Here is a 27,193-nt window from a genome sequence, read left to right on the forward strand (position 1 = left end):
TGATCTTGAATGGCATCCTCATGGTAGAACTCTTTTCCTGCCAAGTTTTCCACTTTACCAACATTGTCAAAGAATGGCCATGGAGAGTTATATTCTTCAAGAGGATAATTCTCCCATTCCCACTTGAAATTTGAGATATCCTACTTTCTCTTTACCTAGTATGCTCTTATTACAAAAGGCCAATCCCAACAAGGCCTTCGCTATTTTCTAATCCTCTCATAAGCTAACTCAATCTACCCAAAAATTTCCATTAGAACCAACTTGTCACTTGGGTATCTTGGGAGATTCTATGGATGGATGGATGAACCACCAACTCGAATGTATGTGAAAGCCTAGAACTGGATGAAATATGCACCGAGAGTTGTGATCTATGCCTTGGCCTCATCATACAATCTCTTCCCATAATCCCCTTCGATGAATCAAATGATGGCAAAGATGAAGGCATCGATCACAATTCTATACTCCTTGCTCTATAGTGAGAGCTTCTTCTTAACTAGCTAAGGATAGACTATATATGACCATGCATTAGGATCCTGCATACTACCCTTCTTGTAGAACCTAGGATAGTTGGTGGCTCTTGCTGCAAGTAGATATACCACATAAGAGGTCATATAGAACTTTGTCTTGTCCTTTACTCTTGACAACTAGTCGCACAAGTTCTCACTAAGTGTGATGGCCCAATCTAGTGGAATCTTTGTGTTTCTAATGGTCTTAATGAAGTTGACCCTGAATGGTGCAAGATGACCTGCTATAGGCAATTCCATAACTCTGCTTAGGAGAATGATTGAATATCCAATGTCATCCTTCGTTTATCCTCGAGTCATATCTACTTTGCTAATTTTCTTCCCCTGAGGTGGCTTCTCAATGAAGTATGAGGAATATATGTTGTCGATGGCCTGTTGGCAATGATCCTTATGCCGCCTCTCAGCTGCTTCATATGATAGCTTGATAAACTGATCGGCTCTAGGTAGGTGGAAAACCCTCTTGATATTATCAGGTTGTAGATCTAAGACCACTTCCCCACTGATGCTCTTTACCACCCTTTCATCGGGAAAAAAATGTCGAGATAGGGTCATAATCAATACACCTAACTGCATGGTCCCAAGATGTGATGCTAAATTTACCAATCTAGAATGGGTTAAGGTGAATCTCAAAGATGATCTTTCGGTTGGGTTGTTACAAACTCTCAAGAAGTCTCCCAAGTTTGTGTGTCCAAGTTCTGTGTCTTTGATCTCAAAGTATTCATCGTGCAACTGTGATTTTGGGGTTACACCTTGGAACTTGTACACAACTAGTTTTTTTGCTGATCCGAATGTGGACGCCATCTGATTATATTACCTGCAGGTCATAAAAGAGAAAAAAATGATTAATTATTGGATATGTAAAAATGTAATAAAAAAAAAGTCCTTCTAGAAAACTTATTTATTTTGTTGTTTCTTTTTTAAAAAAATTTTTAAAATTTTCTTTTCTTTTCTCTTTCAAATAAATTAAACTTTAAAAAATAATTAAATTAAAAAAAAGGTGGATTGAGGCATGGCAGTGCATGCAGCTAGGGTTTTTATGAGGGCGATGTGTGCCACCACATGCACCCAAAAGAGGGCAGAGGGCGAGCGACACCACAACCCAAAGGGCGCACGTAACACTGTGCACACATGTCCAAAAGGGCATGGCGGTGGTGGCCACGTGCAATGGCTATGTTGTGCATCCAGAAAGGGCACCAATGCATGGAACTCAAAGGGTGCATGCAGCGGTCATGCCACACACCCAAAAGGGTGCGGCAGCGGTGGCCACGTGTAGCCCAAAGGGCACGCATAGGGGTTAGAGTGGGAAAAGAAATGGAGGTTGGGGGAGGGGGTCTCCATACCTATCCCTCTTTGCCCTTCTAAAAAAAATGAACAAGTAAGAAGGGGAGGGGGGTTTTATAACCCCCTTCCTTCTTTTCCTTTGCAAAGCACACATGCCTTGATGCATGCACGCGAGTGATTTATTTTTTATTTTTTATTTTTTTAGGTTTTTTTTAATTTCTTTTTTCTTTTTTCTTTTTCTTTTTTTTCTAAAACCTAACTTATTTAACCGAGTTTTCTTCTCCCGACTCTCAAACTATGAGTTCGAAGGTCAAGAAAAGGTAGGGGGTCCCCATTCCTAGTAAGGAATGGGGCATGTGCGGTGGAGACCACAACAGGGTGTAAGTGTAAAACCACACTTATCCAAAAATGGTTTGTGGAATTGAAAAATTATACCTAATGTACTATCCCAGTTTGTCCATATGGATTCAATAGCTTAAACCATAATCACCAATTTTGATATAAGATCCACCAAACTATCTAGAATTGATATATTTAGATATTTTTGGACTAAATCTTTTGCAATCTTCAAATGTGTTTTCATAATGTGTCATCATAGCTTCAATTGATATAATTTTATCTATTATTCTTCTACATTCTATACTCAATTTAGTGAGGTTCCATTTTTTAAAACTCAACTTCGATAAGTGTACTTAACTAGAATTTGCATCTATTATTAGTGCATTAGCACTATGCTATAAATATTTCTTTATCTTATCCATTCTCCCAATTATATCCTTTGAAAATATCGAAGGATCACATAACTTCATAAAAAATGTATGCACATTTTGAGAAACATTTTCTAAATTATTTACAAGGTTTGATAGCACTACATATCTAACAATGATCTCTACTAAAACCTTCTCCATAACTTTCTTTTCCAGCTTTATTTTTGAACATTGCATAAGCCTTTCATTTGTATCTATATCTAGGTTAGTTACCTTTGCCATAATTTTAATCAATTTCTCAACAATGGGAAGATTTTCATCCTAATCATTAACAATAAATGAATTAATAAATATTTTGTTGATATTATAAGGTGCCTATTTCTATGTTTTCTTTTGTTGACATTCCCTCCTCAACTTAGCTTGCTTCACCTTCCTTGAAAATAATTCACTTAATATGTTCATATTCGAGCATCTATCAAATTTTCTTCCTCCCAATAACGTATAATAATGTCTTCAACAAGGGTACTAGGTTTAGCTTAAAATACAACAGGTAGGTGCACTCATTTGTTCTTTATTTCTTTCATTTTAGAATTAGAAGTACTAGAGATTGACACTGGTAACTACAAAAATTATGTTTGAAACTCAAGACTTGGTCTTTGAATCTAAATTCTTGTGTCATCAACTTGCTTAGGTACTTTACTTGACTTATTTTCATTTGTAGGTTTCAGTTTAATTGTAAAACTCTTTTGTCATGTGTCCTTTGTTTCTTCAATGTGAGGTCCCGAGGCTTGTGGCCTTACTTCATCAATAATAGATTTCTCTACTTCAACATTGTATCCTTCATCTTTCTATTTTCCTTAAATATTTGTTGCAACATTTCCCTATCTATCAACATTCCTCTACGTGATCTCTCTTGTAATGACTAACACACTATATTTCTTGACTACACTAACATATACATTACCCTAGCTCACAACTTGGCATGGTCTAAAAACAAGGGTAGATGAAAATTCAACCAATTGAGTTTTCACTTGTGTCTCAATCTTTGGATAATATTTTATTTGCACTAGTATAGGGTTAGAGTCCATCAAATGTTTATGGATTGGCAACTGAACAAACTTTATCTAAACTTGGCTTATTAATTTTTATGTTGTCCCTATCATTTCCTTAAAATGAAAAATTTCATTTTCATCATCAAATGTTATAGTCTTTGTTTTTGAATAACTTAATTATACCAAGTTATTGAAGGTATTACCAACATTTACCTATATGTTATCAAAATCTTTAGTGGTGTCTAGCTCAACTTGGCTAGCCTCTTTCTCTTCCCCTTCCTTATCATTCTCATTAGTAAGGATTATATAGAAGACCTTCATCAACATAGTTTTTCTCACTTCAACAACACATTATATCTTATTTTCAAATACTAAATATGCTCTTCTTTTCGGTACAAACTTTTTTTTGTATACTCTCAAGACTAAGTTTTTTTCTCCTTTTATTCAACTAAGGAATAATCTAACCCAATATAGCTTTCCTTACTTTCCTTTTAGTTTTTAAATAAAATTTCCACTTACCATCAATCTTATTGTATAACTCTTTAGGAATCAATTTTCCTACCCCTATAGGTGTATACTTAAAATTTACCTTCATATCTATGACAAACTCTACTATCTCAACCCTATCTTCTTTATTCAAATTTGTGTACTTAATATAATGAAAACATAGTAATCATGTGGTGTTTCTAAGATTATCACATTCTTGATCAATATTTTGTGGCTTCTTATGTACTACCACCTTGAACAAACTCAAGTCATCTGACTTGATCCTCTCTATTTCTCTTTGACATCATCCCTCTTAACCACAATCCTTCTCCTTGGTTTTTTCACTGATTTTCTTGGCTCAGCTTCCTTAGAATTGGACATCTAATTTTTTTTACTTGTAACTAGTATAGGCTTGGTGATATTTACAATTCCTTTATTCAATTTCTTAGCACCCATAGGGCTAGTTTCCTTGGACCTTTGTGTTGTGACACTTGATGGTATGGGTGTAGGTTTAGTATCCATCTTCTTCAAATCTTTCTTCACCTTGGGGTCTACCACAAAAATTTTATTAGGTACCCTTGGATTCCATATGCTTGGAAACAACTAACTCATTTCCTTTTCCTTCACCATAATCATATTTATCCTCATCCTCACTGTTAACATACTCTCCATTTCCTTTAGAAATCATTAGTAAAAGTTCACCAAATGTGCCTTCCAAGTTCTTTATCATCTTCTTCCTTTTCCTATCTAACTTTTGAAACATTGTTTAGATCAACATCTTTATCTTTTGAGTCTCATAAGTTCCAAATGGTTGAACATCTATATCTATCTCCTCATCCAATAACATAGTAATTCTTAGTGACACTTCATCAATGTTCACCTTATAGTGAAGAGATCCCTACCATGCAATTCTCGGTATGAAAAATTGAACATAGGTGTAATCAATATCCACTAAGAAACATTATTATTATGATACTAGTCTACTAATAACTTAAGGATCTTGAACTATTTTATCTTTTTCTCAAATTCTTCAAAATACTTGTTCATAACTACTTTATAGTTCTCACCCATTTAACTAATGAACTCGTCAATTTGTTGGGTAACAAGTTTCTTTTTATGCTACAATTCATTTCCTATTGTAGGGAATGAATTTTTCACATAAGAAAATATTCAAAAAATAAGACAACCAAACTTATGTGAATTATTCTTGGCCTTCCTTATGGTCCCTAGGTTCTCTACTAATTATGTGAGTAGGATCTCAGCTAAATCATGACTTTAACCCTTCTTAATGATTTTATATCCTATATCCATAGTAATACATGGAACATTGTTAAGGCAACCTGATTGGTAGAATTTGTATGCTATGAATTTAATAAAAAAAACAATCTCTGGATTTTTAATGGTTGTTATTGGCTTTCCTCTATCATTCTATTTTTCCTAAATGTTTTTTTCAATCACATCTTTTCTTTGGCATTGAAATGTCTTTATCCTATCCATAACTGCATAACCTTTAACATGATGGATGATAGGATTCATAATATTCAATGGTCCATTCTTCAACTAGATTTTCATGTTGTGGATTCCTTTGAATACAATTTGGATCCATTCCATCTTGAAAACCTTTACACATCTTAGGATATAAGTTAACCCTTTCTCATCTACCACCATGTATTCATCCCCCAATCTTCCATTCTCAAATTTTCAAACATGTTCCTCAACTCGAATTCTCAATTTTCTTCTTCCAAGTTTTATTCGTCTCCGTTGTCACTTTCCTTGCATTGAATTTTTCCTTTCCATTTATCTCTTAATGAATATGTATTAGTGCTTGGTTCCTACATTATATACTTACATGGATGACCTTTGATAGAAAATAAACTCAACAAAATATTTTCTAACTATTACATTTGAAATATACCTTCATAGGATTGGCTACAAGATGCCCATTCTTTACGCATAACTGACAAGTAACCAAAGTTGTATAATACAAACCTATAACATTTCCTTTCCTATGTGAATTTCCTTGATTCATAGGATTTCCATTTATGTTTTTGATGCTATTTGTTAGATGCTAGCTCAATTTGGTTGGGGTGTACCTATGTTTATGAGCATGGTGATAGTACCCTTTCTCTAGTAGAGGTTCATGCACTTTGACAGGTTGTCAGAATCTTGAAGCATAGTTACTCTCAGTTAGTTGCTGATAGGGATTACCTTCTCGACATTGTTAGGGAAAGAGGACGAGGGTCCTATGCTTACTTAGGAGCTTGAGGTGATTGTAGACTCTCTTTAGTATACTTAGTTGGCTCTTGAGGAGTCACAATCACTAGTGGATGAGGTTACTACAGAGTTAGAATGGATATAGTTGACACCATCCCTAATCCCTATATAGTGTATGTATGATCAAGAAATGAAGAAATGTCACCATTACTCACCTTTAGCTGATAAGTCACATGATGCTTTCGTAACCCTTGACTCTTATGCAATCTCTATGTCTCACTAAGTGCATTGTGCTAACAAACTAAATGAAAACTATCCACCACAAGATCATTCATATGTGTGCTATCATCCTTACTCAATTCTATATCTAAGATACAACTACTGTGTACCTTAAACAACTCCTTATCTAAAGACATGGAAGCCCTCATAGTATCAATCTCCTCTCATGTCTCAACTTTCACCTTAATAGTAAGATCCTATAAACATTGATCTTGGGACTCATCAAAAACTTCCTTAGAGTCATCACCCAATATCTAACAAGGGGTATCATACATAGCACAACTCATAGAATCATAAAAAAAATATTAGAGGTGTCCATACTATCTACATCCCCATCACCTACTATAGCCTCAACTGTCATCACTTGAGTCTACACACATGACTCTATGCTAGGCTATGAATCAATAATACTAGAGCATGAACTCATGTCTACTGATTCCAATGAAATTCTCACATCACCAACATAATAGTTGGTGACTCTATACATGCCTCAATGTCACTCAAGGAATCAACTTCCTTCTTTATTGGAGCAACTTTGGGATAGCTGACATACACGTCTCCAATAATAACTCCCTCCTTAGTAGATTTTGAAGAGTTAGTGACAACTACATCATCAACTACCTTCAAACTAATCATAGTGACTACTCTAGGAGCCTCAACCTACTAAAGCTTAGTAATGCTACCCACCAAGGGCATTAAAACATCCAGATGTCCCTATGAAATAAGTCCATCATCAACATAGTGGATAGGACTAGCCAGTTTTGTACTAAGTACATGTACATCTACATCATGGACACATGTTGGGGAAAATTTAAGATTCCTTCCCTTCAACCTTGATCTCACGCTTCTAAAGGAAGAAACCATATATCTCATTTCCCTCTCAATTGTCTCTAGATCTAACAATCTCTTTGCCAACCTCTATTGATGAAGCTTTAGTTTCTCCATACTTTCATACAAAGCATTAATTTTTGTGCTAATTTCATCATTACTCCATCAATTTCTAGAACTGTGAGTCCTAATATGTCTGTCAATCACTAGAAAATGCTAGAGTGTTGGTTACTCCATGTGTAACAACAAATCTAAAAATAAAATAACTTTCCCACCCCATAGGATCACAGGAAACTACTCTAATGCAAATGTACTAACCCCAACTGGTTACAACTTAATGAAACACCAAATTCTTCTCTAGTTTAGTTGTTTAACATTTTTTTAAACACTTTGCAAGCAAGCTCTGATACCACTATAATAACCCCAACTAGTTATAACTTCATGAAACACAAAATCATTCTCTAATTTAGTTGTTGGACATTTTGTCAAACACTTTTAAAGAAAGCTTTGATACCATTGTACTATCCTATGCAATTGTTATTTTTATTTCCAAATTGCTAACTTGACAATTTTTTTCTAACACTTTGCACACAAGGGATATATATATATATATATATATATATATATATATATATAGTTTGGTGTGTGTGTGATATATATATATATACCAAAATTTAATTGATCTTCTTGCAAAACAAAAAACAACCTACAACGAATGGTTTTTTGTATTTTTTGAAACATGTATACATTGGTTACAAATAAGAAAATATGCATCTACAACAATAAGACATTAGGGAAATTTGTGCTATGATTTCCAATGATATTATAATTCTTTCTAAAAAGATTGTAATATAAATTAGATTACAATATATATTAAAAAACCCTATCAATGCCCTAATATCCACTCTCACACAATACAAAATGTAGTAGATAAAAACCTAGAATTTCTCTAAAATATGAATTTTCTGGTCGCAGATCACTACAACAACAATACTGTAATAGCGGTATTGTAGAAAAGTTATTGTAGTAATAGTATTGTAGTAATATTATAATAGTGTCATTATAGCAACTGCTATAGAAAATTACTATAGTCACTATAGCAATAGTACTATACAAAAGTTATTGTAGCAATATCCAACTTATTCCTTACTCCACAAATTTGGCCCTAGGAAACAAATTTAGCACAATGAAAAGACTAAATTGTCTTCTCTAATAGTTGCAACCCTTTAGAAGATATTTCATCATCTCATTTATGCAAATTAAAGGGGGTGTTCATTCCCAATGATCAATGTAGCATCTATAGAAACCCTTGGTACCAAAAGTTATCCAAAAGAGTAGATGGCAACACATTTGATGATCATTAATGAGGCTGCCCTCCCTATTTATTCTTTTCCTCCAATAGATGCACCTCCTTGTAGGAGATATAAAATAATATTTAATTCCCCCTTCTAGAAGATTCTTTTAATTTATTTAGTTAACTTTTGCCAATTTAAATTAAATTAATTAAATATAAAGTCACATTTTAATTTTAATTTATTTGATGACTTTATAAGAAATTAATTTAATCAATTTCTCCTTGTTTCTCTCCTTAGCCTTTGGATAATGAAAAACTAAGAACTCCATTGAGGACCCAAAATATAGGGAACATTATGGTGAATATGATGCAAAAAGAGTATACCTATTAGAGAAGAACAAGAATAAATTGAAGAAGTTATAAAATTGAAAAGAGAGCATGAAATGCATTTATTAAGGCTATGTGAGTTATAGAACAAGAGGAAAAACTTGAATATGATAAGGAAATGGTTAATAAAGAGAAGAGAAAAATGGTTATAAGTGTTATTTAATGATCAATGAAGTATAAAGGATGACAAAAAATTAGTATGACATAATTTAATTATCTTCTAAGTGCACATAATGTGATCACTAGAAACATAGAAGAGATTACAAATCTGAGATCTAAGAATGATCAACTAAAAAATGAACTAAAAGTTGAAAAGGAAGTCAATGAAAGGATGAAAAGAACTAAAGAGACCATAAGAATGTTTGATGAGTAGATGAATGCATCAAGGAAATCTCATGACACTTTGGATTAGGCTATGATGAGCTCCTTTTAAATGTAAAGTAAGGAGAATCATCAAATGAAGGAGAGCAAAGGAATAAGACTAGAAAACTAAAGAACAAGAAGCCTACATGCCATCATTGTGGAAAAGTAGGTTACACAATACATGTTTTTAGGAGAAAAAATAGTAAGTCAAAACCTAAAACTAAATTCAATGTTAATTTTTACAATTTTAATAAGTATGGACACTAGGCATATGAGTGTAGATCAAAGGTCAGTAACAGATCAACATTTAAAGGATATTGCTACATCTGTAAAAAGTATGGCCACAAGGCACAAACTTGTAGTTATAATGCCATTGTCTGCCCCTGGGGTGTTTCTCTAGTCAACCCCTAGGGGTTTTTCCCTAGTCAGCTAATAAGGCTATCTTTTTAAAGAAAAAAAAAACTTATATAAATATGAGTTTCAGTTTTTTCAATTAACATTTATCTAAAATCAAGTTATTGTCTTTTGAATTGGGAAGAAAGAAATATTTGACAAACTTCAACCTATTTTCGAATTTTGGAGGAAGAATTTATGACATGGGAAATAAAGATAAAAGAGCAAGTAAATATGCATGAAGAAGAACCAAGGAACAAGAAGATGACAATTGTCAAAAAATGCTAGCAAGATACTATCTTAGATTAGGTACTCAAACACAATCTTTTTTCCAATGTTTTTAATTAGTTTATTTAGTTCGGATTAGGGTTTAAATCCAATTAGGAATATGATATTTATCTTAAATTAGCATTACTATTAATTTAATATTAAGAGTTTATTTGAAATTATGTTCAGATTTAGGCCATTAGGGTTTATTCAATTATGTCCATATTTAGTCCTTAGGGTAAAAATTACATTATGAATAAATTTAAATGATGAATTTATTTAGCATGGGAATTACCTTTTTTATTCAATTATGTTAATAATTTATAGTTCATTAAGGTTTATTAGATTATGATTAAATTTAGATAAATGAATTTATTTAGGACGTAGTCAACCAGGACAACCTACTAACATTGGAGAAGGTTCATCCCAAGTTCAAACAAGTACATGTGAATCTCTTGCAAGTATATAATATAGATCTCTCTAGATTTCTAGGTCTCTATCAAACTTTATATCTTTAATTTTTAAATTTAGCAAGCGATATTTCCCCTTATAAACTTACTTGATTTTATTTGTTATATCATGCACGTGCAACTCTAGTAGATGATGAAAATGTTGGGCATGAGGAAATTGAAGATAAAGCAATGGATATTGAAGAAGGTCCATATGAAGGTTAGATAATTTAATCAAGTACATAATAATTCACTCAAGTTAAACATGTATATATGTATACATATATGTCCCCTAAAGAGATTGTATCTTAAGACTTTGTTTTATTTTTTCTTGTGTAGCCTAAGATCAAAAAACAAATGAGAATGTTAATCTAGCTCAAAGATTGAAGAGAAAAATTAATCATAGAAACATAGATCATTTAATTGAAATGGATGTGGAAAAATTGAGAGAATATGTTAATCAACTTAGACATACTATGAAGAGGAAATTGAATAAAAAGTCTAAAGACATAATTGCACAATTTGAGAATCTATCAACAGTGGAGACAACTCAACTATTATCAATTTCACTTCTTAAAGATGAATTAAAAGAGCCACTGAGACTATTGGGTATAGATACAAGTATAAAAAAGAGGATTTCTAAACTAGAAAAAGATATTTTTGAAAGTGTTAAGGAAGGGTTACATTCCATTAGGAGAAAAACTAGATCTATAGATAAATCCATTGCACGAAGAGTGATACTAACATCTATTTTAAATAAGAAAACATCCCAAAATAGATAGATCTCTTCATTATCATCTCATTTTGGGTATGGTTGGAAGACAGTACTACATTATTTGAAAAGGAGAAACAATTTGAATGATAGTACATTAGATGGCAATTGGGCACTAATGTGTAGAGCTCCTTGATCTAATAGGATTGGGAAAATAGTTAAGAACTTAGTTATTCAATTTTGGATTGATAATACTCATCCTTCACCAAATAGAAGAGATATCATCAAGAAAAGGATTGGGCCTAGGGAATATATTCAACATGTAAAACATTGGTTGGATGTTACTCAACATGAATTGTATCTCTCATTTTGTAATTTAAATCATAACATAAAGATTGGACAAAAAATGTTTGGAAGATTAAAGCCCTATTTTGTGAAGATAAATAAATTTTTTGAAACATGTTGTTGTCGATATCATGTTCAATTTGATCTATACTATGAAGGGTTTCAAAATATGATAGAAGAAAGTGGTGGAACTTCTCAAAATACTTTTTTCTAAATGACCGAGTCAATTCATAACATCAATCTTATTTGACAAACCAAATGATTGTGCAATAGGTGAAATAGATTGCATAAGAGGAACTTGTGAAACATGTGGTAACTTGACTAAATTTCTTTTGAGAGAAGAAGATACTAATACAACAAGGATGGTAAAATGTAAGAGATATAAGTACATTAAGTCAGAAACAAAAGCTAGAAAAGAATCAACAAGGTTAGAATATGTAGAGGATGAGATATCAGCTAGAGAATTTATGTCAAATTTTTGTAAATTGATTCAACCATATATACGCCATGCATTTTTTGCTAAGTGGCAAGCAAAACAATTTCAAACACTAAGAGAAACTTTCCCACTCAAAGAAATTCTATCTTTTGTCGGCTTTGCAGAGAATTACTCTTTCGTATCTCAAAAAACACTTCAAGTAGAATACTACTATACAAAGTAGGTTACTATTATGGTTCAAGTGTCTTATCAACATGCACAAATTGATTTAGATGGTGTGTAAAGTACAGATCAAGCACGAGTCATTAAAAAAGAGTATCACTTTTACATTAGTGATGACAAAGAACATGACACACATTTTGTGGAACATTTTTTTAAGACATTTTTTGAATATTTGAAGAAAAAAAACATTAAAATAGAAAAACATTTTGTATGGTCAGATGGATGTATAGCATAATTTAAATTAGCTAGACCATTTTATGAATTATGTAGATATCATCGATACCTTAACATACCACACATTTGGAGTTTTTTTGAGAGTGGACATGGAAAGGGTGAGCATGATGGTGTAGGAGCTTCTATCAAATGTGCTTTAAGAAAGTATTTAATGGACTATAAATGATATCACATTAATAATGCTCATGATGTGGTTGAGTGGTGCAAAACACATTTTTTGGTGCCAAAAAATATAGATAACACATCATCACAAGCAAATCAAGTCATACCATTTAGAGTGTTTTGGGAGGTATCATGTATATATAAATTAATTTGTTCATATTTTTAAATTGAATCTTAAATTTATATTTAATATGTAACCTTAGGTGATCTCTAACTAAATTATGGACCTTGTGTACATTCAAGTGTTGATAGAAGACACTAGTACATTTGAGTTCATTTTTTGACCTTTATTGGTTGAATTTTCAACCCAAATCTTGACCAAATTTGACCAAATTCGACCAACCCATTGGTCAAAATTTTGACTAACTTACTGGTTGGTCAAAAACCCACCAAAGCCATTGTCTAAGTCCATACAGGAATTGGTCAAAATTTTGACCAATGAAGGTCATAATTTTGACCAACATAGGTAAAAAAAAAATTATGCGTTGGTGAAAAGTTTGAGCAACAAAAGTAGAAAAAAAATTAGGTGTTGGTGGAAATTTTGACCAACAAAGGTAGAAAAAAATTTAGGCATTGATGGAAATTTTGACCAATAAAGCTAGAAATTTCAACCAACAAAGGTAGAAAAAAATTTAGGCATTGGTGGAAATTTCCACCAACAAAGGTAGAAAAAAACTAGGCGTTGGTGGAAATTTCGACCAATGAAGGTGGAAATTTCCACCAATAGGTAGGTGTAAATTTTTTTTACGCATTCTATAAAATAGTTCACATGTCTTGCCTATGATATGACATTTTACATGCATCCTACACTCTCTCATCCAGCTAATGATGGATTATGCAAAGTGATCTGAAACCATGATTCTAAAAAACACACACAATCAAATCCAAAATGAACTTGCACTACAAATGGATTGTGGAAATTTGATATTGTTAATTTTGCATTCATGTCTACCAAGACAAATATATGTTTAAGTTGTGATTGTCCTGGTAGACATGCATGCAATTTTACCAATATCATATTTCTACAATCCATTTGTAGTGCAAGTTTATTTTGGATTTGATTATTTGTTTTTTAGCATCATGGTTTTAGATCACTTTATGTAATCCCTCATTAGCTAGATGAGAGAGAGTTCAAGATGCATGGAAAATGTCATATCATACGCAAGGCATGTGAACTATTATATAGAATGCCTGAAAAAAACTGATATTAACTAATATGAAGAATATATAATTAGTTATATGATTGAGAAAAATCATGAACTAGTGAGTTGGTCAAACTTTTAAGAAAAAAAATTTGACCAATGGGTTGGTCAAATTTGGTCAAAATTGGGTCAAAAATTCAACCAATAAAGGTCAAAAAATGAACCCAAATTTACTAGTGCAAGTATGCTCACCAAGTTGAATCTTTGAGTTCATTCATCAAGTCACCCCACCAAAGTGCCTCATCAAGGTTAGTCTTTAGGTCTACTCATCGATCTTGCTCACCAAGTCAGCTTGCCATGTCACATCTCTAAGTGGCCTCGCTAAGTCAGCTCACCAACTTGCCCCACCAAGTTGCCACTTTAAGCCCACCCACCATGTTAGATCACTAGGCCAACTCCCCAAGTCATCTTTCCAAGCTAAAAATTGAAGTACACTTGCCAAGTTGACTATTCAAGTGTGCTCATCAAGTTGACTCAGAGTTCATTCATTAGGTCACCCCACCAAAGTGCCTCATCAAGGTCAATCCTTAAATCCACTCACCAAGTCAGCTCACCAAGTTGCCTCACCAAGTTGACTCACCTACATGTCCTACCAAGTCCCCAAGTTTTCTCACCAAGACAACAATTCAAGTGTGCTCACCAAGTTGACTCTTTAAGTTTTCTCACCAATCCCATCCCCTAGGTCAACTCTCTAGGTCAGCTCACCAGGTCACTCCCACCCAATCACCTCAATGATTTGACTCTTTTAATTAGCTCACCAAGTCTATTGTTCAAGTAAGCAGGCTAGGTCATATCGCCAAGCCAGACCACCAAGTCATGTCACCAAGTTGACTATTTGAGTACGCTCACAAATTTGACTCTTTAAGTTTGCTCATCAAGTCACCCCACCAAAGTGCCTCATCAAGGTCAATCTTTAAGTTAGCTTGCCAATTCACCGCACCAAGTCGACTCACCATCTCACCTCACCAATTGGACTTGCTAAGTCAGCTCGCCAACTTGCCCCACCAAGTCGACTATTCAAGTATGCTTGCCAAGTTGACTCTTTGAGTTCGGTCATCAAGTCACCCCACCAAAGTGCCTCATCAAGGTTAGTCTTTAGTTTCGCTCATTGAGCTTTCTCACAAAGTTAGCTCACCATGTCATGTCTCTAAGTGGCCTTGCTAAGTTGGCTAGCCAACTTGCCCCACCCACTTGCCACTTTAAGCCCACTCATGATGTTAGATCATTAGGCCATCACCCCTAGTTAGCTCACCAAGATGACAATTGAAGTACACTCACCAAGTTGACTCTCTAAGTTTGCTCACCAAGTCTGCCCCCTAGGCCAACTCTCCAGGTCAGCTCACCAAGTCACCCCCACTTGCCCCACCAATTTGTCACCTTAAATTGACTCACCATGTCAACTCCCTAGGCTGACTCCCCTAGTCAACTTGCCAAGCCAAAAATTGAAGTACACTCACCAAGTTGACTCTTTATGTTTGTTCACCAAGTCTGCCCCCTAGGTCAGCTCACCAAGTCACCCCCACCTAGTCACCTCAATTGTGAACCTTATCCCAATTCTAGTACTCGTAGTTAGTAGTCTTTGACATATCTCAAAAATATGGAAGAGAATTATGTTATTTATACCTTGTAAGATGCTCACCTATCCATGACAGCTATATGATGCTTATGAGTATCATATGATTCTGTACCACCCATTGATATTTGTAAATGCTCCCTTGTGAACCCATGAAACTCTATCAAGATCTAACAATAAAGAAATCATACCATAAAAATGTAGTGCACTAAAACATATAATTAAGAAGGTATGGTCAATCCTCACTGGTTAAGTGTCTTTACATCTAGAGTCTTTTCATCTACCAATTGCAAATACTTTGATATAAAGTTTTGGTGTCAAAACTATGATGATCTGAAACCTATCATATAAAACCATAGGATGTGTCAACCCCCATAGTATTTTTAAATATATTTTTCCTTAAACAGTTGTAAGAAAAAAATTAATACCCATCGACAGGTGAGCATGTAAATTAAGATGTCAACAATTACAAGTAATATAAAAAAAAGACATTACAATTCTAAAATTTGCAACAACTAGCAATTCACAAATATTTTGCTACCTTTCAAGGGATTCATTTATATTTTGATTTAACATAGTTTTAATTCATTTGTAGTGGCTTTTCATTCTAATCATATTACATTGACTAATTAAATTGTAAGTTTCTTCATTGTTATGTATTCAGGAAATTGTTTTGTATAATCGCTTGGGATGGAAGTGCAATGAAGCAATCAAAATTTTGGTAATTTTTTATTCTTAAGGGATTCTCTTCTTTAAATACTAGATTCTAGATCTATGGTAATTGAGATCATTACATTCAAATGTATGTCCTAAAAATGAGATTTGAATAAAAATGTGGAAGATTTAGAAGCTTTAGTCTCTATTGACCATAGATGGATTGGTCACCAAAAGGTCTTGTAGCTCAATGGTAGATCATCCTAGCATCAAACTGGTGGTCCTCAATTTGACTCCTAGCTAGTACACAAAGAATTTTACCTTGGTATCAAAGCCAAGGTAAAGTAGACCGGGGCCAGGATAGGAGCCCCAATCACTTGCAGTTTGGATGAAAGTGAAAGTAGGAAACACTTGAACCATATATGGACTAGTAAACAAGAGAGTTGGTAGTATAGTGATAGAGTAGCCCAAGAACAAATAGATGGTCCTAGGTTTGATTCCTAGCTAGCAGATGAATTTCTTTATCACTAATCTAGTTGAATTATCTTTCTTAGCTTTATCCCAAAAACTTGAGTTAACAAAAGTATGACTTTTTGATTTTACTTGATCTTGGTCATTCTTTATTCAATACCAATGTTATTCCTGAGACTGCAAGTCATATATCCACTCTTAAGAATGTTCTTATTGTTCTAGACTTTTAGTATATCCAAATAATCCTAAAGGCTAGACAATGCATAGTGCAAAAATTGTATGTTTGAGACAAATCATCACTTTAGAAAGCTTAAATAATAGTTCTTTTGTCCCATAGGATATCTTTGTTCTTGTGGATATTTAAAAACTTATATTAAATTGTGTACACTACAAAAGTGCTCAAGTCTCTAAAAGAGCCCTCAAAATACTATAATATTTCTAGACCTTATATTTTGAATTTACTTAACAGGTTTCTATGTCTAACCATCATCTACCACTTATCTTTGTTACCTACGATTATAAAGTTTCTCAACAATACTTGTTTCATATCATAGGTTGGCATGGTAGTGTCTTTGAGGGAACTCCATGTAGGAATTGAAGAGAGAAAGATAGTACAATAATTTTTGTGAATGACATAAACATAGATGAAAAAAGGGTGTAAATTGTAAACAATATTCTCCCTTGAATTACACAAGAAGAATGCCACCCCAAAAACCTTGATTAGTAAGAATGGAAAAGAATAAAGATTTTATCCTCCGCTACACTTCCTTAACAAAAATAGGTAAGTTCAGTTGCAACTCAAACAAATCAACTAAATTTAGACATCTATATAATGCAAATGTCATCTACAAAACAAGAGGAATCTATATAATCCAAATCACATATCTTTGATCAACACTTAAAAATAGGCATACCAAACCAGAATCGTTAAAAGATACAATAGCTAGCAAAAAAATCAATGTCAAGACTGCCACATTGTATAGCATGTAGAAACTACAGAAAGAGATTAATGAGGAAGCTTACTCACCATTGATGGCATTCAAAGTTCAAGAGCTTTAGTAACCTCATTATAACTCAAACTAAATTCATAGTAATAACAACTAAAATGAGAAAAAATGTCTCTAGATTTTTAAGAGCTTCGCAAAACAAAGGAACTAAAAGTATATAAGATGAATATTCGTAATCATGAATGGAGATATCTTCTAGCCTAGCTTGAAAGAGAAGCATAACCAATGGGCTAGGAAATTTAGAACATTAGTAAAGTAGTTCAAATTGGCAACTATAATCTTATAGAATTGAGAGTGTATTTTACTTGTAAGCTTTAACCACATAATCATCTACAACACAATGGAAAACATACTTTGAAGCTTAAAGCTCCTATGCATAAGGATGTTGTATGAAGCAAAATGCCTTAAGTGCTTGAGCTTCTTGCTTTCAATAAAAAGTAGATGAGTGATTGTGATGTTCAAGGAAATTCTAAAAAGTAAATGCATCACAAAGAATCCAAATGACCCATGAGTTTGGAGTATATTTGAAGCAAGAGTATGTTATAGACTGTACCTAGGTAAATTTGGGTCTATTTTGTAGGTCCTAGCCAAATCCACAAGAGAACTATGTCAGTACCCAGTCTGTGTACAAACTGGTCCTTGATCCAGGCTACAATATGAGTGAATTAGTAACATAGTTTTTAGGCTCTATGAAGCCTTTCACACCAGAGAAAGGATAACCATGTCCTAAGAATTCTTAACACTAATTCATGGTTATTTACAACCAAAAATACATCATAGTTGCTTGTAGATATATTACCAGCTTACTAAAACCATATACTAATTCATGGCCACTTATTCTTGACTTATTCTTGAGATTATAATATGAGCTGGAAGAAGTTGTTAAAATCCAACCTATAACTAGTTTTCAAGGATGCCTCAAGAAATACCCACCCATTTTCAAAAAAGGCCAGCAAGCAAAGAAACAAATAGAAATTGTCTCCATGCATTAACCAAAAAAAAAATCCTCTCATAGAAAGAGAGGTGAAAGCTAGAACCATTTTAAGCTAGTGCCTCAGGAAACTCTCCTCACTCTATTTAAAGCTTTATTACACAATATTAATCCAAAAAAATTAAATCAGCTCACAATAGAAAAAGGAACATCAGACATTGAAATGACTAAATTTGAGCATTCTGCTTTCATGAATTTAAATCATAATCTTGTACACTTTGTAAAGCCTAAGTTTAAATTAGGAAAATTATTTGTAGTTCATACCCATATGTGTCAAGCAGTCATGTGATTACTTCAAACAAATTTTAGTTCATTTATAAATATAACTTACCCAAGACTAAACAAATGCTACCATTTCAAAAGCATTCTATAGTATCAACATAAAGCCTCTATTAACATTACTGAAATCCAACACAGACAAGCATGTGTTCTTAAAGTAAATTTCAATTTTAGGACACCTACCAGAGGATCTTGATTACCTAAAATTAAATGAATTGAATCAACCACAACAAAAGTTGAGGTTTACCAAACCAAAAAAGTTGATCATGAGGCTACAATTGAGTCCTTGTAGCTGCATCTATTTCTGCATTGTCCAAAGCTAGTTTTGCTAACACATACAGAAGTTTTGTGTCAACAAATAGGATCAACTTTCCTAAGTATGGAGGAAAGTGAAGAGATTTGAATCAAAATAAATAAGGTGGTCTATAGACTTAGTAATTTAGTGCTTGATAGAATTAACCAAACAAAAAAGGTCATTGGACATAAGAAAATATCAAAAAATAAAGATAACTACAAAGAAATAAGTGATTGGCTTTAACTGATGAACTTGTCATCACTTACTATCACAGGGATGAATGATATCCAGAAGTAGAAGTTCAATCCTGATTCAAAAATTAACAAGATTTGATTAAGCAATTAAATGTTAAAGATGATGGTTATTAATTGGACCCAAATATAATTTTAGAACATATTTCTTTATGAAGATAAGCAAAAACCATTTTTTCATACATAAAAAATTGAGGAATTGAGCATAAATTTACCATACAGATTGGAGAAAATGCAGATAATTTCATATCCCCAAAGTGGCTAGCTGCAAAAATACAAATCATTACCTGATTTTAGGTTGTTCATTTGCTTTTATAGATCATATTTTTTGATTTTCAAAATCATACAAGTAGAGATTGACTCACTGTAATAAATTATTAATTATGTTAATCATATGTCTCTAAAAGAGGCCATAAATCATCAATAAACATATCCAACATACAAAAGAAGGTCAACAGATTACATAAATAACTATTTTTCTTAAAGGCCATGTGGAATGCCACATATATATTTGTCTCTCCTCTCTCTGATCCTTTTACATGCATCATTATCTCCTGTATTGTCAAACACATTGTTGTGCAGGACTTAATTTAAATTTTGTATTAGTAGGTATTGTCTATCGGTAATGAACAATCACTTGAAGTTCTTTCTTACAATTAAATATGAGTAAAAAGGTAAAAAGGTAAATTTATATTTTAAAAAAATAATTAAAAAAATAGTAGGAGACCATAAAAGTACATCATATATAGGAGACCATATATTTATGATTTTATCCAATATTGTTAACAATGGACTAAAAATAACAAGTATACATCATTGGATGTGCTACAAATGCCAAATGCAAGTGGCACTATCATTCAAAAATAGATTGTGTCTTTACAAAATCCAGTGAAAAAAATAATTCAATAAACTTGCCTATGTGTTGTTGAATTCCAAATGTGTACAGTACCATCTTCAGAACCTATGATAATGATAGGAAGTTCAGGATGAAAGCCAACTACTGATACATTATGGGTATGTCCATCAAGAGTCTAGATACAACCTTTTGTCTATTAATCCCACATTTGATACAAGTACACCAAAGAAAATGAGTTGTGGACTATTATTCAAAAAGACCCATACAAAAAGTAACAAATGTCAACTAGGAAGGAATTTGTAAAGATCACCTTGGCTATATGATAATCTAAACCTGAAATTAGATATGGTATGTCACCTCCTATAAAGTAATCAACACAATTTACACCCTTCATATGGGTGTCAAGGGTAAATTTTGGTTCTTATAGTGAACCAAGACTCTAGATCTAGATGATAAATTCAAGTTAGGAAAATTAGTTCAAATAAACATGATATCTAATAAATAATTCCAATTTTGGCATACAAGAGGTACAGAGAAACTTGTCAAATCAAGCCCAATTTCTAATTTTTTAAACTGTTAAGAGAACATTGATTCCCACCTTTATAGTGCGATCCAATGAGCAACTCACAAATGTATTTGTGTCCTTCAGATTAAAGGCAACTTGCATCACATAATGTGAATGACCTTAAAATATTTGTGTGCATTTCCAACCTTTATCCTAGTCCCAAAGCTTGATTAACATGCCATCTCATGATGATAGAACATAGGGCAGGGTTGGATGAACTGTCACACACCTGATATAATCAGTGTGTGCTTCAAATACTTTTACCTTGTCCATGGTGTTATAATTGTAAACACAAATCATCATGTCATCTAAACCAGCCACAACCAACTACTTTTGGGCTATAAACTTGGTATAGCATACTGCTATAATAAATTCTTGTTGATTAATAGATTTTTTGTGGAAAAAGATTGTGGAAAATTTTACATTAAACTAATAATGCAAGCCAACTCTTACTTGACATCTGTAGTCTTGAAAGATTTGTAACATAATTTCACAATATGTTTTTGATCCATGGAAAACAACTTTTAAGTTAAAATAAAATATGTTTCACAAGCCAATAATAGGTTGGCATGAGGAAATGTGGAAATTTGTACATTGAATTAACACTGATTTATTTTCATGATTGCAATCTACAACCAAATAAATATAAATGCATTTCATCCCGAAAGAATTATAGCAAGGGCTTAAGAAATTTTCTTTAGAAGTCCCTGGCACCATTTTGGCTCAAGCTGAAACACAAATTCAAGATGTAGATCCTTGATAGTTGTAGTCTCATCAATTTCAAATTTGCCTATTGATCGACCTTGAGATGAGCCTTTTAGATTGAACTGCCTATGTATGCGAAGCTCTGAATAGAACATATTTTCCATAACTATAAGTTTAACTTGTTACAAATTTCCAAATCCAATTTTTAAGAATTTGCAATAAGTTTTTCTTTACAATCAGTTTGGATTCATAATGGCAAAGGAGTCCACGACTCGAAAGGGTAGCAACTAGCTCTAATTCCACTGTAATATTCTACATTGAGTAGTGTTGGAACAATGGTTTTTCATTAAACGTATAGCAAGGGCTAAACATAAATGTTTGAAGATCTAGAAATCAAACTTACCATTGTCCAGAGGCCTATAGTTTTAAGAAAGAATGTTCAAATCTCAAGATCCAAACTCCAAGCTCATGAAAATTTTGCCTGGAAAAAACTTGCTTAAGGCTCTTTAATGGTTATGTTGTGCATGCTCAATAAAATAATCTAGTTATTGTAAAATAAGTTTGATCAACCAAGAAATGAACATGTGTAAATTAATGGAATCAAACAAAATGTTGCATCTAAATTCAACACAAACCTGGGCTACAATTTTCCTACCCTTAACGAGTTCATAAAATTACATGCAAACTCTTTTAGATCTTGAATCTTCACTTGTCTTCACATACAATTTGACAACACATCAAAATCAACCATAATCCCTACAATGATTTTCTTTCTCAGATCTTGAAGCTCAACTTAAGCTTCGATACTAGATTAAGAAAACAAAAAACAAAAAAATTATCAAGATATTCAATTGATAAACTAAGAAACAAAAACTTTCTTATATAGACTTACATAGATTTAAAAAGTAAATAGAACATAAAGACTTATTTCAGACAAATCTAAACTCCAAAAGACTTTATTAAACTCTAAGTTGCACATTAATTGATCATTAAAGAATATAATTATATTCTAATAGTGGTAAGCTGAGAACTCTAAGTTTGCACATTAATTGATCATTATACAATATGGTTATACTTTAACATAGGTAAGCTGACAAAAGAGAACATTGAAGATAAATTAGCGAAGAAACATAGCCTTCCCTATTAGGAAATATACCATCAACAATAAGTGAATGTGACACCTAAAAATTAGAGTGTTGGCCAGTTCCAGCCAAGCACCACAATATATCATTCAAAGTCAATATTAGAGAAGAACTAAAGTTTAAACCAGCAATCCTAAGATAGAAGAAGAGACTTTGCATGAAAATATGAGTTCAATAAGGAAAAACATCTATGGAGGCAACACCATGTTGGAAGTATAATTGTCACTATATCTGCAATAGGAATGCAGCTTCCCTAGTTGTATGATGTACATTTTGCAAAGCTCCCTGGCAAATGCTATGATATCTAACAACAATATGAAAAGGCATTGAAATAGGTAGTTTTTGATCAAAATGATTGGCTTCCATAAACATTAAATATTTATGAGCTCAAGTATATCATAAAAGTACGAGAAGACAACTTCATTTTTAAAAAAAAATCCTAAAAAAAAAGGGCAATAAGATGAGCATTTCCAATTTCATTAAATTTTTTAAAAGTATATGTACTAAACTTGTAAACTCTAGTTCTCAAAACTATACTTAAGGTTTTTTTCTCCAAAAGACTTAAACATGCAGCTTTTAAATAGTTGACGCATGTGAAGCATTGCACATGCACATTATCAAGAAAATAGGCAAAAGGAGAAAAAATCACTTTCAAAATATCAGATCCAAGAATGCATCGTCTCTTTGCTTCTTAATCAAGAAAATGTAACAAACCTTTCCAGCTAGATTATGATATGTTTTAGCAATATCATTTGTTGGGCATATTATTCTTGACCTACAACTAGAATTTTATTCCATCTCAAAAATAGAAAATCACAAAATAGATATAAACCAAGAACATTAACTTTTGTCTAGATTAACTTTTGCCATATGTAATTTACTCTCCATTAAGAGGCAATGATTACCTAGGATCATTACGGAAGTGGACCAATTAAGAATGGCTCATGTAGCAGCCTACTCATTTTTCCTAAACATATTGTAATTAGTTGATCGATTAAGAATGGCCCCTATAGCAGTCTACTCATTTTTCCTAAATATACTATAATCAATTGACTGATCAAGAATGGCCCAGTAGTAGCCTATTCATTTTTCTAAAGATACTGGGAGTATTGCAAAATCTTGAAAACCTAGACTTGGAAAAATTGAAGTTTTTTTGGTGGTTCCATGCTATGTAAGAGTGTTACATGGGGAACCAAAACATTTGGTGATTACAAATAATCTAAGCACAACATATTTTTCCTACTCATGTCACACATTTTTTTAAGACTCTACCATACAAGATAGAGTGACAAATTCAATTGAAGAAAAAATTCTATTGTAAATATTGTGTAAGCAATATATATTGAAAGGACATTGCCATCATAAATTGCAACTTGCATCCATAAATATTCAAATTTAGCTTTTTTATTTTCCTTGGAACAGAATAGATTTTCAACCTTACGAGTTACAAATTTTTGAAGACATACTATACAATATAGAGAGAGAAATTGAAATGAGAACAACAAGTGTGTTGTACACTATGTGTAAGCAATATTTATTGTGAGGACTTTACACGTAAATTTATAGGTGTAAATTGCAACTTGTACCCATATATATTTAATTTACTTTTACATCATCTATAATTAAAATAATAGAATGAAACAAAAGAAACAACCAAAACTCCAAACTTCACTCCACTGTTGAAGGATACATAGCACACAACATATCTAACTATTAGCATCATCATTGCACCTTATAGGTGCATGTGTTGGTCATTACAAAATACTAGTATTAAATATTTATTAAACTAAATCAGTAAATAACAAATAAGAAAGGCTCGACTTCCTTATCCCTTCACACACATATACATAAGAAGTTATCAAATTGGAGGGGCCAAAGATGGGAAGGTATCTGCAAATCAAAGAAAAATCAAAGGTTACCTAGATGGTTTAACTCAATATTGTCAGAGTATCTAGTACTTGGTCAAGTAGCCGATAAATATGTTGGTAGAAGAGGAATTGGTAACACAAAGCTAGTAAGTCTAAAAGAAAGTGAGCCTAATGGTATCAAAAGTGAAAGAAATGAGAAAGAAAAGGAGGAAGGTTCTTTTCACATTGATCTACCAGATGCAAAAATTGGGAAAGTTTGTACTCGATTTCCTCTTGAGTCGAGTGGATATCTTCATATTGGACATGCAAAAGCTAGTTTTTTAAACCAATACTTTTCTCAAAGGTATAAAGGGAACTTTATTGTAGGCTTTGATGATACAAACCCTACTAAAGAAAGCAACAAGTTTGTAGAGAACATATTGAATGACCTTGATATGATAGGCAGTAAAGGAGAAGGACCTACATACACTTCAGATTATTTTCCACAGTTAGTAGAAATGGCTGAGAAATTGATATCTGAGGGGAAGTCATATGTGGATGACACACCTTGAGAGCAGCTGTAGAAAGAGAGAATGGATGGAATTGAGTCCATTAATAGGAATAGCTCTATGGAGCAAAATATGTGTCTGTGGAAAGAAATGATTGCTGCTACTGAGAGGGGGATGAAATGTTGTCTAAGGGGTAAGCTAGATATGCAAGATGTTAACAAAACATTGCAACATCCTATTTATTATAGATGCAATCCTATCCTCCATCACCATATTAGATCTAAATACAAGATATATCCAACATATGATTTTGCATGCCCATATGTGGATAGCATTGAAGGTGTGACACATGCTCTCTGGTCAAGTGAGTATAATGATCATAATGAAAAATATTATAGGGTCTTAGAAGACATGGGTTTGCAGAAAGTACATGTGTTGGATTTTAGCTGTTTGAATTTTTTTTATACTCTCCTAAGAAAGAAAAAACTATAGTGGTTTGTAGATAATGAAAAAGTGGAGGGTTGGGATGATCCTCACTTCCCAACAGTGCAAGGAACATTATGAAGGGGATTGATAGTAGAGGCCTTAAAGAAATTTATTGTATCAAAAGTTTAAATGTTGGACTTTTCCTTTGGAACACCTTTTTTTTCACTTAATTTTCTATAGTTTCCATACATATTCTTATAAACTATACCAATTAAAATTATATATCTAAGTTTTCTTTGGCACTTTTGTTTCAAGGAGCATCAAAAAATCAAAAAATCTAAATCTAATGGAGTGGGATAGACTTTGGACAATGAATAAAAAAATCATTGACCCTGTCTATCCTAGACACACTACTCTTTTTGAAAATTCTGTTCTTCTATGCTTAACAAATGGGCCTGAAGAACCTTTTTTTAGAATTTTGGCTAGGCATAAAAAGTATTAAGGTGTTGACAGGAAAGAAACTACTTACACAAAACACATTTGGTTGGAGAGTGCTGATGCTACTCTTGTCTCAGAAGGTGAAGAGGTGACACTAATGGATTCAGGCAATGCCATAATAAAAAATATTGAGGACTCAAAGGGTGTTATTGTATGGCTGCATGGCATGCTCCATCTTGAAGGATCAGTCAAAACAACAAAGCTAAAGCTAACTTGGCTACTAGAGATTTCAGAGCTTGTCAACTTGTCACTTGTTGAAGTTGACCATTTGGTTACTAAAAAGAAGGTATATTTTTCACTGACTCAAAACCTTTATGGTCAATAATGGATGAATTTACATATATTTTTCGTAAATTATGTTGGTATTTTACATTGATGTCCAAATATGACTCTCATTGCAAGCTGTTGATATAGCTTTCAGTAGTCTATTCAAACAAAAATGTCCAATTTGGCTCTGTGTCACATACACACTGGTAGGGGAGCTCTCATAACTATCAATGTTCTAAATTATTTTGTATGGGAAGGTATTTACAGAACATATACTGTTGAACATTTGAGAATTTATACTTCAAGCAATTGTAAGAGATTGCATTCTAATAATATATGAAATTCCTAAAATTCAAAATTAAAATGCCTGCTTTGTGTGACTTCAAGACATATTCCCACGCTTTCATTCTCTATGAAATAGTTTATAGACTATTGTTCAGTGGAGAACGAAGAAGTAACCTGGTTCAATTTAATAGCATATTTAGTGTGGTCAGTTAGAGTTATGTTACATTGTAAACAAAGTGGAATCCCCCTTCTCCAAGCTTGTTATCATCATGAAAATTTCTAGTTGTAGCCTTTATATTTTCCAAGTTGAGCAAAATTCCATGCTCCTTCATAAAATTTGGAGTACACCTCTATATCAGGATTCTCTACTGATTGATGCATGGGAAAAATATTACACATTTTGTATAGAGAAGATTTTATTTTACAAGAAAAAATAAATGGAAAATTTTCACCCTTATTTCCTTTTTTAGTGAGTAGCTCTTATACAATCAACTAGCCAAAATTTTTGTTGACATTTGAAAGAATGATTTACCGAAAAATAATCACCTCAAAAGTACCTTTCCTTAACGTCACAGACTTGTACCTTCTTCAAAATGCAAATAGGCATAGCAATAACATCAACAAGAAGCCTCTGAGAATATCCAAAACTATACCCACTTTGCTTGAAGACTTTCTTGCACAGGAGATCAATTCAAGTGTTTAGTCATTTAAAAAAAAACCCTAAACAAAACCCTA

The 27,193-nt window shown here is 32.8% G+C and overlaps 1 pseudogene; it reads left to right on the forward strand.

Moving 5' to 3' along the window:
• The first annotated feature begins 1,533 nt into the window (after positions 1-1,533).
• Positions 1,534-26,231, forward strand: LOC149561722 (glutamate--tRNA ligase, cytoplasmic pseudogene; annotated as a pseudogene).
• The last annotated feature ends 962 nt before the right edge of the window (positions 26,232-27,193 follow it).

Source organism: Cupressus sempervirens, chromosome 4 (assembly GCF_028749045.1).
Source record: "Cupressus sempervirens isolate cs-2001-9-10 chromosome 4, ASM2874904v1, whole genome shotgun sequence".
NCBI lineage: Eukaryota > Viridiplantae > Streptophyta > Pinopsida > Cupressales > Cupressaceae > Cupressus > Cupressus sempervirens.